Source organism: Saimiri boliviensis, chromosome 12 (genome assembly GCF_048565385.1).
Source record: "Saimiri boliviensis isolate mSaiBol1 chromosome 12, mSaiBol1.pri, whole genome shotgun sequence".
In the NCBI taxonomy this organism is placed as follows: domain Eukaryota; kingdom Metazoa; phylum Chordata; class Mammalia; order Primates; family Cebidae; genus Saimiri; species Saimiri boliviensis.
Window position 1 is genome coordinate 64,979,454 of NC_133460.1, and position 12,747 is coordinate 64,992,200.

The window sequence follows — 12,747 nt, forward strand, 5'->3', positions numbered from 1 at the left end:
GTTAAAATGTTCACATTAAAGAACTTCCACACAGATTGCAAGAATACAAGGAAGAATGGAGATGGCAGCACGAGTCGCTAAAATAAAAGCAGATGTTTTGAGATCAGTTATATTCTTTACTTCAAAAATTAGAGACAGAAACCGAAGTTTAGTCTGAGGCAGCAATTTACTGGGCAATAAGCCAGAGGCACATGTGTCGTAGACAGATTTCAGCATTCTCCCTTATATTAATATAAATACTAAATTAATGTCATATAAATATAAACACTTGGTTCTACAGTAGTTTTAAAGGAGATCTCACAAATGGGTTTGGCTTTTGAAGGTTAGCACTGATGGTCCAGAGAATTCATTTTGTTCCAGAGAGAGAGAGAAAAGAATTCATTTTGTTCCAGAGAGAGAAAGAGAAGAATTTCTTGGGTCCCTTCAGGAAGGCATCTGGCTTTGCGTCACGTTGTATATTTGAACTATGTGTACGGCAGAAGACAGAATTTCACAGATTTAAGGTGCGAAAAGTCACTGGGTTCTTCAAGAAGCCTGGGATTCTTCTTGGAAAAGTAAGTTTGTGGAGACAAAATGAGTTGGAGAAGATTGTTATTGAAGTGAAGCAGAATTGCTTTTAGTAATCTGCTTATTACCCTCACCCTCACCCCTTAACCTCTAACCCTAAACCCTAACCCCGTGACCCTAACCCTACCCCTACCCAATCCCTCATCCTACTCTTTAGCCCTGACCCTTGACCCTTGACCCCAATCTCCAAACCCCAACACCAAACCTAAACTTAACCCCTAACCCTACCACTAACCTTAACCCTTTACATCTGCCTAGATTCTCCAGCAGAAGCAGAGACCCTTGGCTCCCAGCTGTGCACCACTGCATCTGGCACAGGACTCCGTAGCAGTCCCCAAATAGGCACCTGAATGTCCACTGTGCCAGCCATGCAGTGGAAGCCCGCGCTATATTCTCACTCCCAGAACCAAGGCCCAGTGCCTGCATCAGGCTGCTCAGGGCTGAAGTGAGCTGGGACACCCAAGGTCTTCATAAGACCAAGGCTCTCTCATGCCTCCTGTCACAGAGTGAGACGCAGACCCAGCAGCACCACACGTCCCCTCCTTCCCACCGTGGCAGCTCATCAACCTTCCAAGCCAGGGGCCCTTCCCTGATGACACTCCAAGCACAAAGCACTGGACTTCCACACAGTGAGGCTGCACACATTATTCTATGTAGATGCCCACTTAGGCCGCTGGGAGAAAGGGTGGTAGAGGGACCCTCACGTTGCTCTGTGGTATGCATGCTCTGGTTTATACGACTGCAAGGCATTTACGAGAAACTCAAGCTGAAACACTACTTGTTTCCAACGTTTTGTCAGCAGAGGATTTACAATGTATGCTCCCAAGCAAGCTAGCCACAGAGCACACTGACTACTTCCCCTCTTAAGTCGCTCCGAGGGCCTCTGCATCAGTCCTAGAATTGGAAGATTGGTGGAGAAGAACTGGGATGTTGAGGGGGTACTGGATACTTGCTTGATACCAGCCTCCCCTTACCTAAGCTTACAGACAGCCCAGATCCCGCCTGATAAATTAGACATTTTAACACACAGTTCTCGATAGCAGGACTTAACAGATGCAAAACTCGAAGGCAACGATTGTCTCAATTCCTTGGTGTCTCAGGAACTAAAACACTGCCTAGCACAGGTGCACCATCAACCTTATTATTAAATATGCTCTATATTTTATTCATCTTTGATTGTGGAAGTGATGTGATAAACACTGTGGACTGACGACCTTTGAGATCTCTTCACGGGATCCTATCTGGACCCCCAGATCTGCCAACACAGAGAAGGCACCCATAAACATGTGCAGGACAGAGGTGAGATAAAACTGTCTCTCAGCCTCAAAGTGGTCTGGCAGTCACAAGAACAGCCACGTAGGGTCTGGCCCATATGAGGAGCCAGGCTTGCAGCTTGAGGCACCCCGCTGCAACAGCAAAACCGAGTTGTGCTTAACAAAGAATAATCAGCCAGCCTACTCTCTTTAATGAGATTCTCCCTGGGGCCTGAAAGCTTGGGGGGATTACTCCTCCCTCCTCAGGCTTGGTCCCAAGGTACAAGACCACATGCACCAGCAGCGTGGGTCAGCAAATGAGCAGAAGCCAGAAAAGGGCAGTCCGGAAGACAAGGAACCCTTGAAGATCAAGAGAGAGGCCGTTTAGGTACCACGGAGCAGTTACGTCAGACTGGAAAACGTCCTATTTACAGGAGACTAGAAAACCCCAGCCTCACCCTCACTTGGGGCTGATACCATTTTAGGCCTCAGCCCGTCTGCACCCAGGTGCTCATGAAAACAGCATGTTGTTCCACACCACCTGGAGCTGTTTACTGGTGCTCTCAGGGTTCGAACCAATAATAGACCTTGTGCCTAATATCTCAGGTGGTAATCCAAGAACGATATCTGCATGACACGCCTCCTCCTTCACCCTCCATATCCAAGTGATCACCAAGGTTGCAAGCCAACCAGGCAAGGTAGCTCATGCCTGTCAGCCCAGTACTTTAGGTGGTTGAGGCATGTGGATCACCTGAGGTCAAGAGGTCAAGACTGCTCTGGCCAACATTGAAAAAGCCTGTCTCTACTAGAAATTCAAAAATTAGCCAGTGTGGTGGCAGGCGCCTGTAATCCCAGCTATTCAGAAGGCTGAAACAGGAGAATCGCTTGAACCTGGGAGGCACAGGCTGCAGTGAGCCAATATCACGCCGTTTCACTCCAGCCTGGGCAACAGAGCAAGACTCAGTCTCAAAAAAAAAAAAGAAAAGAAAAGAAAAGAAAAGAATTAGTATAATTTTGTCTCCAGAAGAGGGGTCTTGTCCCAGACCCCAGCAACAGGATTTTGGGTCTCACACGAAATGGAATTTATGGCAAGTCGCACAGTCTAGTGACATTAAAAGAGTTTATTAGCCACTACTAAGTGACAGAGCAGGGAGTCCTCAGAAAGCAAGAGGAGGAACGCAGCTGTTTTAAAGAACAAAATTTTTTTTCAGACGGAATTTTACCCTTGTCACAATGACATGATCTCGGCTCACTAAAACCTCTGCTTCCTGGGTTTAAGGATTCTCCTGCCTCTACCTCCCAAGTAGGTAGGATTACAGATGTGCACCACCACGTCCAGCTAATTTTTTTATTTCTTTTCTATTTTAATTTATTTTTATTTTTTTGTTTAATTTTTTTTTTATTCCATCCCTGTAGAGACTTCCAAAAATTGCCAATGCTTACTATATTTCCAGTCATCACAGCGGAGTATTGGGAAAAGTTTTCAATTAGCAATAATCGCACCTCAGATAAACCTCACTGCCTATGATACTGCCACTGTGCAAAGCTATTTTTTTTTTATGTATTTTTAGTAGAGACTGGGTTTTACCATGTTGGCCATGCTGGTGTCCAACTCCTGGCCTCAGGTTATCTGCCTTCCTCGGCCTCCCAAAGTACTGGGATTACAGGTGTGCTTACTTAAGGTAAACATTAAGTAATCACACCTGTAACCCCAGCACATTAACGTACAAACAGAATTATTTAATGTTTGTTTATATAGGTTATTAAGAATAGTGTTGTCTCTTATCAATGATTGTGATCAGTTTCTGTCAGGCTATTAGTATTGCTACTTTTCTCTGTTACCATTGATTTTAACAATAATTTAGGAGTGTACTATTATCTTTAAAACTTATTTTTAAATTAAGAATGCTTTTTGCTTAAAAGTACTGGTATAATTTTATAAGTTTTGGGTCTGTACTTAGTTATTAAGTTGTTCCTGCAACCATAAATATTTTATGACCAAAGGTACTCAGTTCCTAAATACATAATTCAACAGATTTAACCTGAGTGTGTGTGTGTGTGTGTGTGAGAGAGAAAGAGAGAGAGAGAGAGAGAGAGAGAGAATGTGTCTCACTCTGTCTCCCAGGCTTGAGTGCAGTGGTGTGAGCATGATGGCTGGTTCACTGTGGCCTCAAACCCCTGAGCTCAAGTGATCCTCCAACCTCAGCCTCCTGTGTAGTTGGGACCACAGGCACGAGCCACCATGCCCGCTAATTTTTATATTTTTTGTAGACATGAGGATCTCGATATTTTCCCAGGCTGCTCTTGAACTCCTGATCTCAATTGATCCTCCCGCCTTGGCCTTCCAGAGTGCTGGGATCACACTCGTGAGCCCTGCACCCTGCCCAGATTTAGCTTTTTCTAAAGCTTTTATTTAAAATAAAGTCACTATGGTTAAGATGCCTCTGACAGTTTGCATTTTATGCGCAAAGAATATGTTAAGTGAATTTTTCCATCAGTTGTAAAACGTGCATCCATGTTTATCTCATTTCTATGGTTTCCAGTTAATTTTCCCTTCTTCGTTTTTGGAAACACACGGGCTAGTGGGCTCCATGTCAGTTGGCATTTCCAGAACGACGGCGCTGAACACTCTGCGCTCCGACTTCAAGTGGTGCAGAGGGACGGCCACCAGAGGGCGCGCGGCCTCGGCCCTGCAGTGCCCCTGGTCACCAGCAGAGGGCGTGCTGGAGCAAGGCGGCGTAACTGCCTGGTGGCCAAGCTCCTCTAACAATCAGAAGCCCGGCTTTACAGAGGCTGACAGCTCCAGATACGACATGTGAAAGGGTCTTGGGTTTACAGTTCTAGAAATTACATGGGAAAGGGTCTTGGTCCATGGAGTAGGTGTGGGGTGGGGGCTTGAACTCATTTAAGTTAAAACAACACCTTCCGGAGAGATTCCCCCATGCCATGCCTGAGATCTCTAAGGTGGCACCCGGTCGGCCAGCCTTTACTTCTGTTGAAGTATGGTGTAAAAGTCAAGGGGGCGGTGATCTTAGATGCTTGGGTCTCCTTCCTCACCAGGTCACCTCCTCCCTGCACACGGCCACTCTCCCACCTGGGCTACTTTCCAGTCTCACTCACAATCGCTCTTAGCAACTGAGGAAAGAGGACAGCTGTGGAGCCTCTCCCTTGTCCAAGTCACTCTGCTGAGAGACCTGATAACTCATCTCACTGGACCCTGGACCGCCATGGGAAGTATACTTCTGTCCCTGTATTTCAGACAAAGACTATGAGGTGGTCAGGCACGGTGATTCACACCTGTAATCCCAGCACTCTGGGAGACCAAGGCAGGTGGATCATGAGGTCAGGAGTTCAAGACCAGCCTGGCCAAGATGGAGAAACCCCGTCTCTACTAAAAACACAAAAATTAGCCGGGCGTGGTGGCGGGCACCTATAATCCCAGCTATTCAGGAGACGGAGGCAGGAAATTGCTTGAACCTGGTGTCAGGTCTCCATATGCAAATCTGGAACCTGAAAGTCTGAAGTCCTGCTTGCCTCCTGATCGTCTCCCACCACCCCCCTACCTGCGTTCACCATTGTTGTTTAGCGCCCAGCAGAGCTTCCCCAGACAAACCCCTCACCCAACCCTGCCATCTCAACTCTTCTTATGAATGTGAATACCCCTCACTCATCCTGTCATTTTAACTGCTCTTCTGCCTCACCCCAGCCACCACTGTAACTGAACTTGTGGTCATGCATACTCCTTGCCCCTACCCACCACTGTAACTGATCTTACTCTGTAAATTTCCACTGCCCACCCCAAACCTATAAAACCAACTCCTATCCCACTACTCTTTGCTAACGCCATTTTCAGTCTTAGCTGACCTGCATCCAGGAAAACGAACAGCCACTTTGCCCACAAAAGCCTGTCTGGGGGATATCTTCATTCAAAGCGTGAATATTTAACATTTTGGTACCAAAACCCGGGATGGGGGAACTCCTACAGGAGACCAAACTCCCGTCCCTGCTCTTGTGCTCCCTCCATGAAGAGATCGACCTACAGACCCAGGTCATCAGACCAGCCCACACACACACCACCAGCTGTTTTGGTAAGCAGTCTCATTATTTGCTTTCCCATTCTTTTATCTTTTCCTTTCCTGTTCCTCCCCCTCTCGGTTTTGTCGTTTTTCCACCACAAACACAAGAAAAATCAGGTAAACCAGGTTCTTCCGTGAGGTTTGGGACCCGAAAAACCCTCTATAGGTCACGGATTCAGAGACCCAGGTTCCCCAGGGGTTGGGCTATTGTGGAGACCTTTATCCTAGTCACTCGCCCACCAGGCTCAGGGCTGATATTGGTGGCAGATCAACATACAGGATGCTCTCTTTGACCACTCACCAACGATGAGGTTCAACCCAGGCTCACCGAGAGGTGCCTGTTGAGCGGCTGGGTTGCGTGCCCATTCTCCTTGTCTCTGCTGCCTTTCCAGAACCATGGCCAGTCGTCCATCCTCTATCCCTTCCTCCTCTCCGCTGGCCTGTGTTCTAAAGAACCTCAAACCTCGCCAACCGTCCCCTAACCTAAAAGCCAAACGTCTCTGTAAACACTGCGTTCTCTTTACTGGGCCACTGTATGGTCACAATACAAGTTAAACCATGGCTCCAATTGGCCAAAAATTGGCATTTTTACCTCTATTTTATAAAATTAAGACAATTTTTGTCACAACACGGGCCAACAGTCTAAAATTCCCTATGTCCAGGCATTTTTTTTACACACCAATCTCTCCCTAATCTCTACTCCTTCTCTTGGCTTCCATCTGCCCCTCCTTCCTCTGCGGGTTAGCCAGAATCCTCCCTGTCCATCAACCTTTCAACCTTTGTCCTTCCCACCTGTGAACTAGGCCCTCATCCAGGACCTAACCTCATCCCAGAGCCTTCCTCTTCCTCTGCCCACAACCTGCCTCCTCATGCACCTCCTGTCACCTCCCCACCTCGTACATGGCCTGGCTTACAGTTAGTCTTGCGGCTGCTTCCTGCACCCCTGCCCAACAATCCCACTTCCAGAGGTGGCTGGAACCAAAGGCATAGTTAGGGTGACGTTCCTTCCCTTTATCTGATCTTTCCCAAATCGACCACCGGTTAGGCTCCTTTTCATCAGATCCTTCAATACTTCACCCAGTCCAATAATCTCACCCGGAGTGACTTAAATGCCATCCTTACTTCCACTCTCACCCCTAAAAAACGCTCAATATGCATTTTACCACCCAGTCAACCCCAACATAACAAAAAGGTGCAGAAATTAAACTCTGACCCTCAAACCCCACCACGGGAATTAGGCAACCTTACCTTCAAGGTGTTCAATAACAGGGAAAAATCTGCCTGACTGCACATCTCAGAACTGCAGACGCTGCTTCCTCCATAAGACAAACACCAGCCACACCACCGGCTCACAGACTTCACAGACTTCAGATGCAGCGCATCCAGCCAACCCTCCGGACCTTGCTTCACGTGTCGGAAACCTGGCCACTGGGCCCAGGAATGCCCACAGTCCGGAACTCCTCCTGAGCCCTGCCCCGTCTGTGCAGGGCCCCCACAGAAAGTCGACTGTCCAACTCAGGCCACTGCTCCCAGAGCTCCTGAAGCTCCAACCCTCAGCTTGGCGGCTAAAGACTGATGCTGTCTGACCATTTCGGAAGCCCCCTGGACCTTCACAGATGCCAAACTTAGGGTAACTCTTATGTGAAGGGCAAGTCCATCCCCTTCTTAATCAGCATGGAGGCACCCACCCCATGCAGCCTTCTTTTCAAGGACCTGTCTACTTGGCCGCCATGCTGTTGTGAGAATTGATGGCCAGGCCTCCAGGCCTCTCAAACCTCCACACGTCTGGTGTCGATCAGGCCAGCACTCCCTTCCATGTTCTTTCCTAATCATCCCCACCTGTCCAGTTCCCCTGTTAGGCCGGGATAGCCTAGGGAAATTGTCTGCCTCCTTGACTGTTCCTGGGCTACAGCCACACCTCATTGCTGCCCTGCTCCCCAAACCCATACCTCCCTCAATAGCTCCCCTTATGTCCCCCAACCTTAAGCCTAGGGTGTAAAACACCACCTTCCCATCCATTGCTACAAGTCACTCACCCCTCTTCATCCCCTTAGAACCTAACCACCCTTACCCTGCCCAGCCCCGTACCCCATCCCACAACTGCCTTTAAAGGTAAAGCCTGTTATCACCTGTCTGTTGAAACATGGCCTTTTAATTCACCCTCCTGCTTCTTCGGCATCTGTACTCAAAGGGACATCACGTATCCCCTCCCGAAGCCCAAATTTCTTCCCATCTATTATAATCCTTCTCCAGCATACACATGCTCCCCTGGCCAACTGCATCCAGTAAATTTCCCAAACCCCAACCCCCTCCACCAAACAACAGCTTATCTCCTGCCTGGGTGTGGTTGCTACTTCACCTCAGGATACCAGGTTTTGCTAGTCTAACTAAGCCATTGTATAAACTCACTAAAGAAAACTTATCCAACCCTATTAAATCTAAATCCTTTCCTCACTCCTTTTGCTCCTTAAAAAACAGCTCTAAAAACAGCTCCCTCTCTAGCTCTCCTCAAGCTGTCTCAACACTTTTTGATTCTATACTGCTAAAGTCCAGGGCTGTGTGGTCAGGATTCTCACATAGGAGCCAGGCCCATGGCCTGCAGCCTTTTTATCCAAACAACTTAACCTCACAGCCCTGGGCAGGACGTCATGACAACTTGCAGCAGCCGCCCTGATACTCTTAGAATCCCTCAAAATCACAGGCTCCGCCCCACTTACCCTCTAGCTCTCACCGCCTCCAAAGTTTTGTCTTTACACTTCACACACTTACGTTCAGCCCCTTGCCTTCTCCAGCTTTAAGCAGTCGCCCCTACTGCTTAAACCACACCTCAAAAAGTCTGTTTCTGTTATTCCTAACTGAGCCCAAATTCACTGCACTCATTTACTTTTACCTGCCTTGCTTTTCTTTAAGTTGCCCGTTTACACGTTTCCTCCATGCAGTTACAGCTGACATTTCACTCTTCATCTGGCTCCCGTTCTCTTCTCAAACACAATCTTGTTAATGAAAGTGAGCGGTTGCTTATAGATGCTGCAGGCTTCCTCACACACCATGAAAACAAAAGCTCTCCCTCCACACAGTTACCTCACCAAGCCCTGTAATAGCAGCAGCCCTTGCTGGTTCCCTTGGCTTTCAGGTCCAAAGCTCCAGAAAAAATGTTGTTTTTATGTAAAACAGCCTGGCCTTGTATATAATGCCAACAATAAATGAAGAGACAGAGCCTGAAAGCGCATGAAGCAGGCAAATTGTTATTCTGGACCTGGCTGGACGGGCTGGACGCTGTCTAACTGGAGTCACGGCTCGTCCCAATCCTTACTTCTTTAATACCCATCTTTTTTCTCCTGTTTGGATCCTGTATCTTCTACTTAGTCTCCCAATTCATACAAAACCACAACCAGATGATCACAAATCAGCAGATGCTGCTCTGGATGACCAACAGTACCGCGCAGCGCCTCGAAGTCCCCCAGCAGCTTAAGCATTCGTAAGGCAGAATGTATTGTCCAGACCTTCCTTATTTGCACACCTGTCCTGTTCCCATTTCCACCCTGTCTCTCCCACTGAAAAAAAAAAAAATATTTTAGGCAATCCCGCAGTCCCTGTCAGGCACAAAGTAACCTTAAGAAACTTCAGCCTCACCCTCAGAAACCTGTGCTCACCCCCACTTCTCTAATTCTTTCTCTCTCTCTATAAAAAGACAGGTATGTCAGGTCTTCATATGCAAGCCTGACATCCTGCCTGCCTGGGCTGATTGTCTCCCACCCACTCACCTGTGTTCGCCATTATCCCTGAGTGCCCAGCAGCGCTTCCCCAGACAAGCCCCTCACCCAACCCTGCCATCTCAACTGTTCTTATGATAATATGAATGCCTCTCACCCATCCTGTCATCTTAACTGCTCTTCTGCCTCACCTCCAGCCGCCACTGTAACTGAACTTGGGGTCATGTACACTCCTTGCCCCTACCCCACCGCTGTAACTGATCTCACTCTGTGATGTTCCACTGCCTACCCCAAACCTGTAAAGCCAACTCCCGTCCCACTGCCCTTTGCTAACACCCTTTTCACCCATAGCTGACCCGCACCCAGGTGAATAAACAACCACGTTGCCCACACAAAGCCTGTCTGGGGGGGGGGGCCTCTTCATTCAAAGCATGAATTTTCAACACCCGGAAGGTGGAAGTTGCAGTGACCCGAGATCACTCCACTGCACTCCAGCCTGGGCCAGAGCGAGATTCCATCTCAAAAATAAAAATAAAAGACAAAGATTATGAGGCAAGCGGAAGCTGTGACCAAGCACATGACCCAAGCTTTGTCAGCAGTAGCTGAATTGGAACTAGGTTCTCACGTTCACAGGGTGCGATGACGGCCTCCTGATTACAAGATCCAAGTGTGACTGGCACTTCCATTAACATGTACCTGTTTGTCTGCAATCTACGTATGAGCATTTTCATGCATTAAATTTTGCCAGGAGTCTCTCATATTATCTTTTATTATAGTCACAAAATTCTGCGCTCTCAGTATAAATACTTGTCTTTTTAGAGTTGAATGCTGGGGATGCAAGCGATTTTCCACAGAACCAGAACCTACATTTTTCAAATGTGGTTTTCACCGCACATTGGGATTTACTCAGAGTGGCTGGCAAAATAGGAGGAAAATTGTGCGACCCGCAGAGACCCTTCCCAAAGCAAATGAGAGCGAGGAGTTGTTAAGCCGAGTCCAGGTTTATTGGGGTTTGCGGGCAACTCGAGCGGGAGAGGGAAGAGCTGCACCCAGCAGCTGCCGGAGAGGGTTTTTATAGGGGCGGCGGCCTGTTTAGGCAAGGTGTTGTGAAGTGATTGGTGGCGGTTGGGCATGGACGAAGGGGGAGTATTGTGGAGTGCAGGGATTGGCTTAGCTTTGGCGGGCTAAGGTGGGGAGTACAGGTGAGGTGTTATGGAGTGATTGGTGGAGGTTAAACAAAGAAGAAGGAAGAGCCATGTGGCAAGAGGGGATGGGCTCTGGAGGCGGTCCGCTGGATGTGGGTCCCGGGCATGGGGAATGGGCCCTTTCTACCTAACATTCCCGACTCCCTAAAAAGGGAAAAAGGGCGACGAGGTCGTTCTGGCTACTTCCTGCTGAAAATGGGCGGCGGAGGGATCTGATTTTCTTTAGGGGGTTTGGGAAGTGGGCAGAAGGGCGTAGCTTTCCATGGAGGTTGGTGGGGAAGTGACGTGATTGTTTCGGGGGGCTGGTGTTGGTATGGTGTTATCGTGGAAGACTGGTTGTAGCATCATCTGGTTGATGGTAACTCGGGTTAGTTCTTGGAACCGCCGTTGGAGAAACTGGAAAAAACAAGGAGCAATGAGTAGAACAAGACAGATAACCAGTAAGGGACCGAGTAATGGGAATAGGAGGGTGTACATGGAAGACGACCACTATGCGGAGGCTTCTGTTGAGAACTTGTAATTCTGGAGGCTGGTTTTGATTTTTTTGGAGATTTTCGATTCGCGTTTCTACCAGTCCAGATTTGTTGACATAGTAGCAGCATTCCTCTTGTAGGAAGATGCAGGTTTCTTCACGCTCCGCCATAAGTAGATCCAGCGCTTTCCGATTTTGTAGGGCTACCTGGGCGACCGAGGTGATCTGTCGTTGGAAAGATGTTAGAGACGCCGCTGAGTCCTCGATGGCTGCCTGAAGTTGTGAGGAAAGGCGAGCCAGAGCTTGGTGAGAATGGAACAATGCCCCTCCTCCTAACCCCACGGCCAGCGCGGAGCCTGTAAGGGACAGGCCCAAAGCCACCGGGGGGAAGGCCGCCCTTCGGGTGCGATGAGACGGAGCCTGTGGGACCTGTAGTAAGAGGAACTCGGCCGGAGAGTAGACAGTGAGTCGAGGTACTAAGGTGACTGGAAGGCATAAGAGGGTTGGAGGTTGGCTGGAGGACAGGGTTTTGGTTAGGGTGCGATTGCACTAGAAGAAAATGCCTCATGGAGCGGTTAGGTCGGTCGAAACCTGTCTGGTGTAGTTACAGTGGGAATAATTGTGGCCTAGGGAGTAGTGGGCCGGGAGCTGAGACTCAGGTAAGGCATAGAGTTGTACGTTAGGAATGGGAGTAAAGGGGTTAGATGATTTCGGAGCATTACGTGGAAAGGGAGCCGGTACCTCAACGAGAGGAGTCTGCCCAAGAGTGGCACACAGAAGGCAGGAGGTTAAATTAGTAAGTCCGGACTGGTTAGCAAGTGCTAATCCCTCCCTGAGGAGGGTGATTCATGAAAAGGGGTGTTGTGGGGTTGGAGCTGAGTGTTTAGGATTTGCTCCTGGATTTGTATGGAGGAACGAATCTGTGAAGAGGTGAGGACGTAGGCGCGCCATATGTACAGGTGTGAGGACGGGTACGATTGTTTTGGGAAGTCATAAAGGGCTGCCTTTTGAGGACTGGTCTATATTTGGTTCCAAGGGTCGGAAATGGTTAGAGTGAATTGGTTTTTTTCCCTCAGTGGTGGGAGTTTTAGATAAAAGTGAGTGATGGGTTTGACCGCTTGGGCTTGGGTATGGCGTTGTTTTTCCAAGTTACAGGTTGACCAGACACAGCCCAGACAAGAGTACCAGGAAGAGGTTTGACAGGTTGAAGGCTGTCTGTAATGGAAGCAGAGTACAGGGTGGGTGACTTTGGAATTATGAAAACTAGAAAAGTTGAGTTGTAGGGGACGTGAGCCCCCTGTTGCGGGACAGTCAGAGGTGGCTAAAAGACGGTTGTGAGAGTAAGGGGAGGAGTTACAGATATGATGTGTTTTGGTATAGTTTTCAGTAAGGAAGAATCTCCAGACATACTGAGAGGAGCTAAGTTTTGGTAAGTTTGAGAGATAGAGGACCAGTAGGAGT

General features: G+C 48.4%; 1 non-coding gene across 1 annotated transcript; it reads right to left on the reverse strand.

The window, feature by feature from the left end:
* Window positions 1–3,227: 3,227 nt before the first annotated feature.
* Window positions 3,228–3,368, reverse strand: LOC141580743 (U4 spliceosomal RNA). Its single transcript, XR_012513036.1, has one exon. It is a non-coding gene; the product is annotated as a U4 spliceosomal RNA (small nuclear RNA).
* Window positions 3,369–12,747: the final 9,379 nt, after the last annotated feature.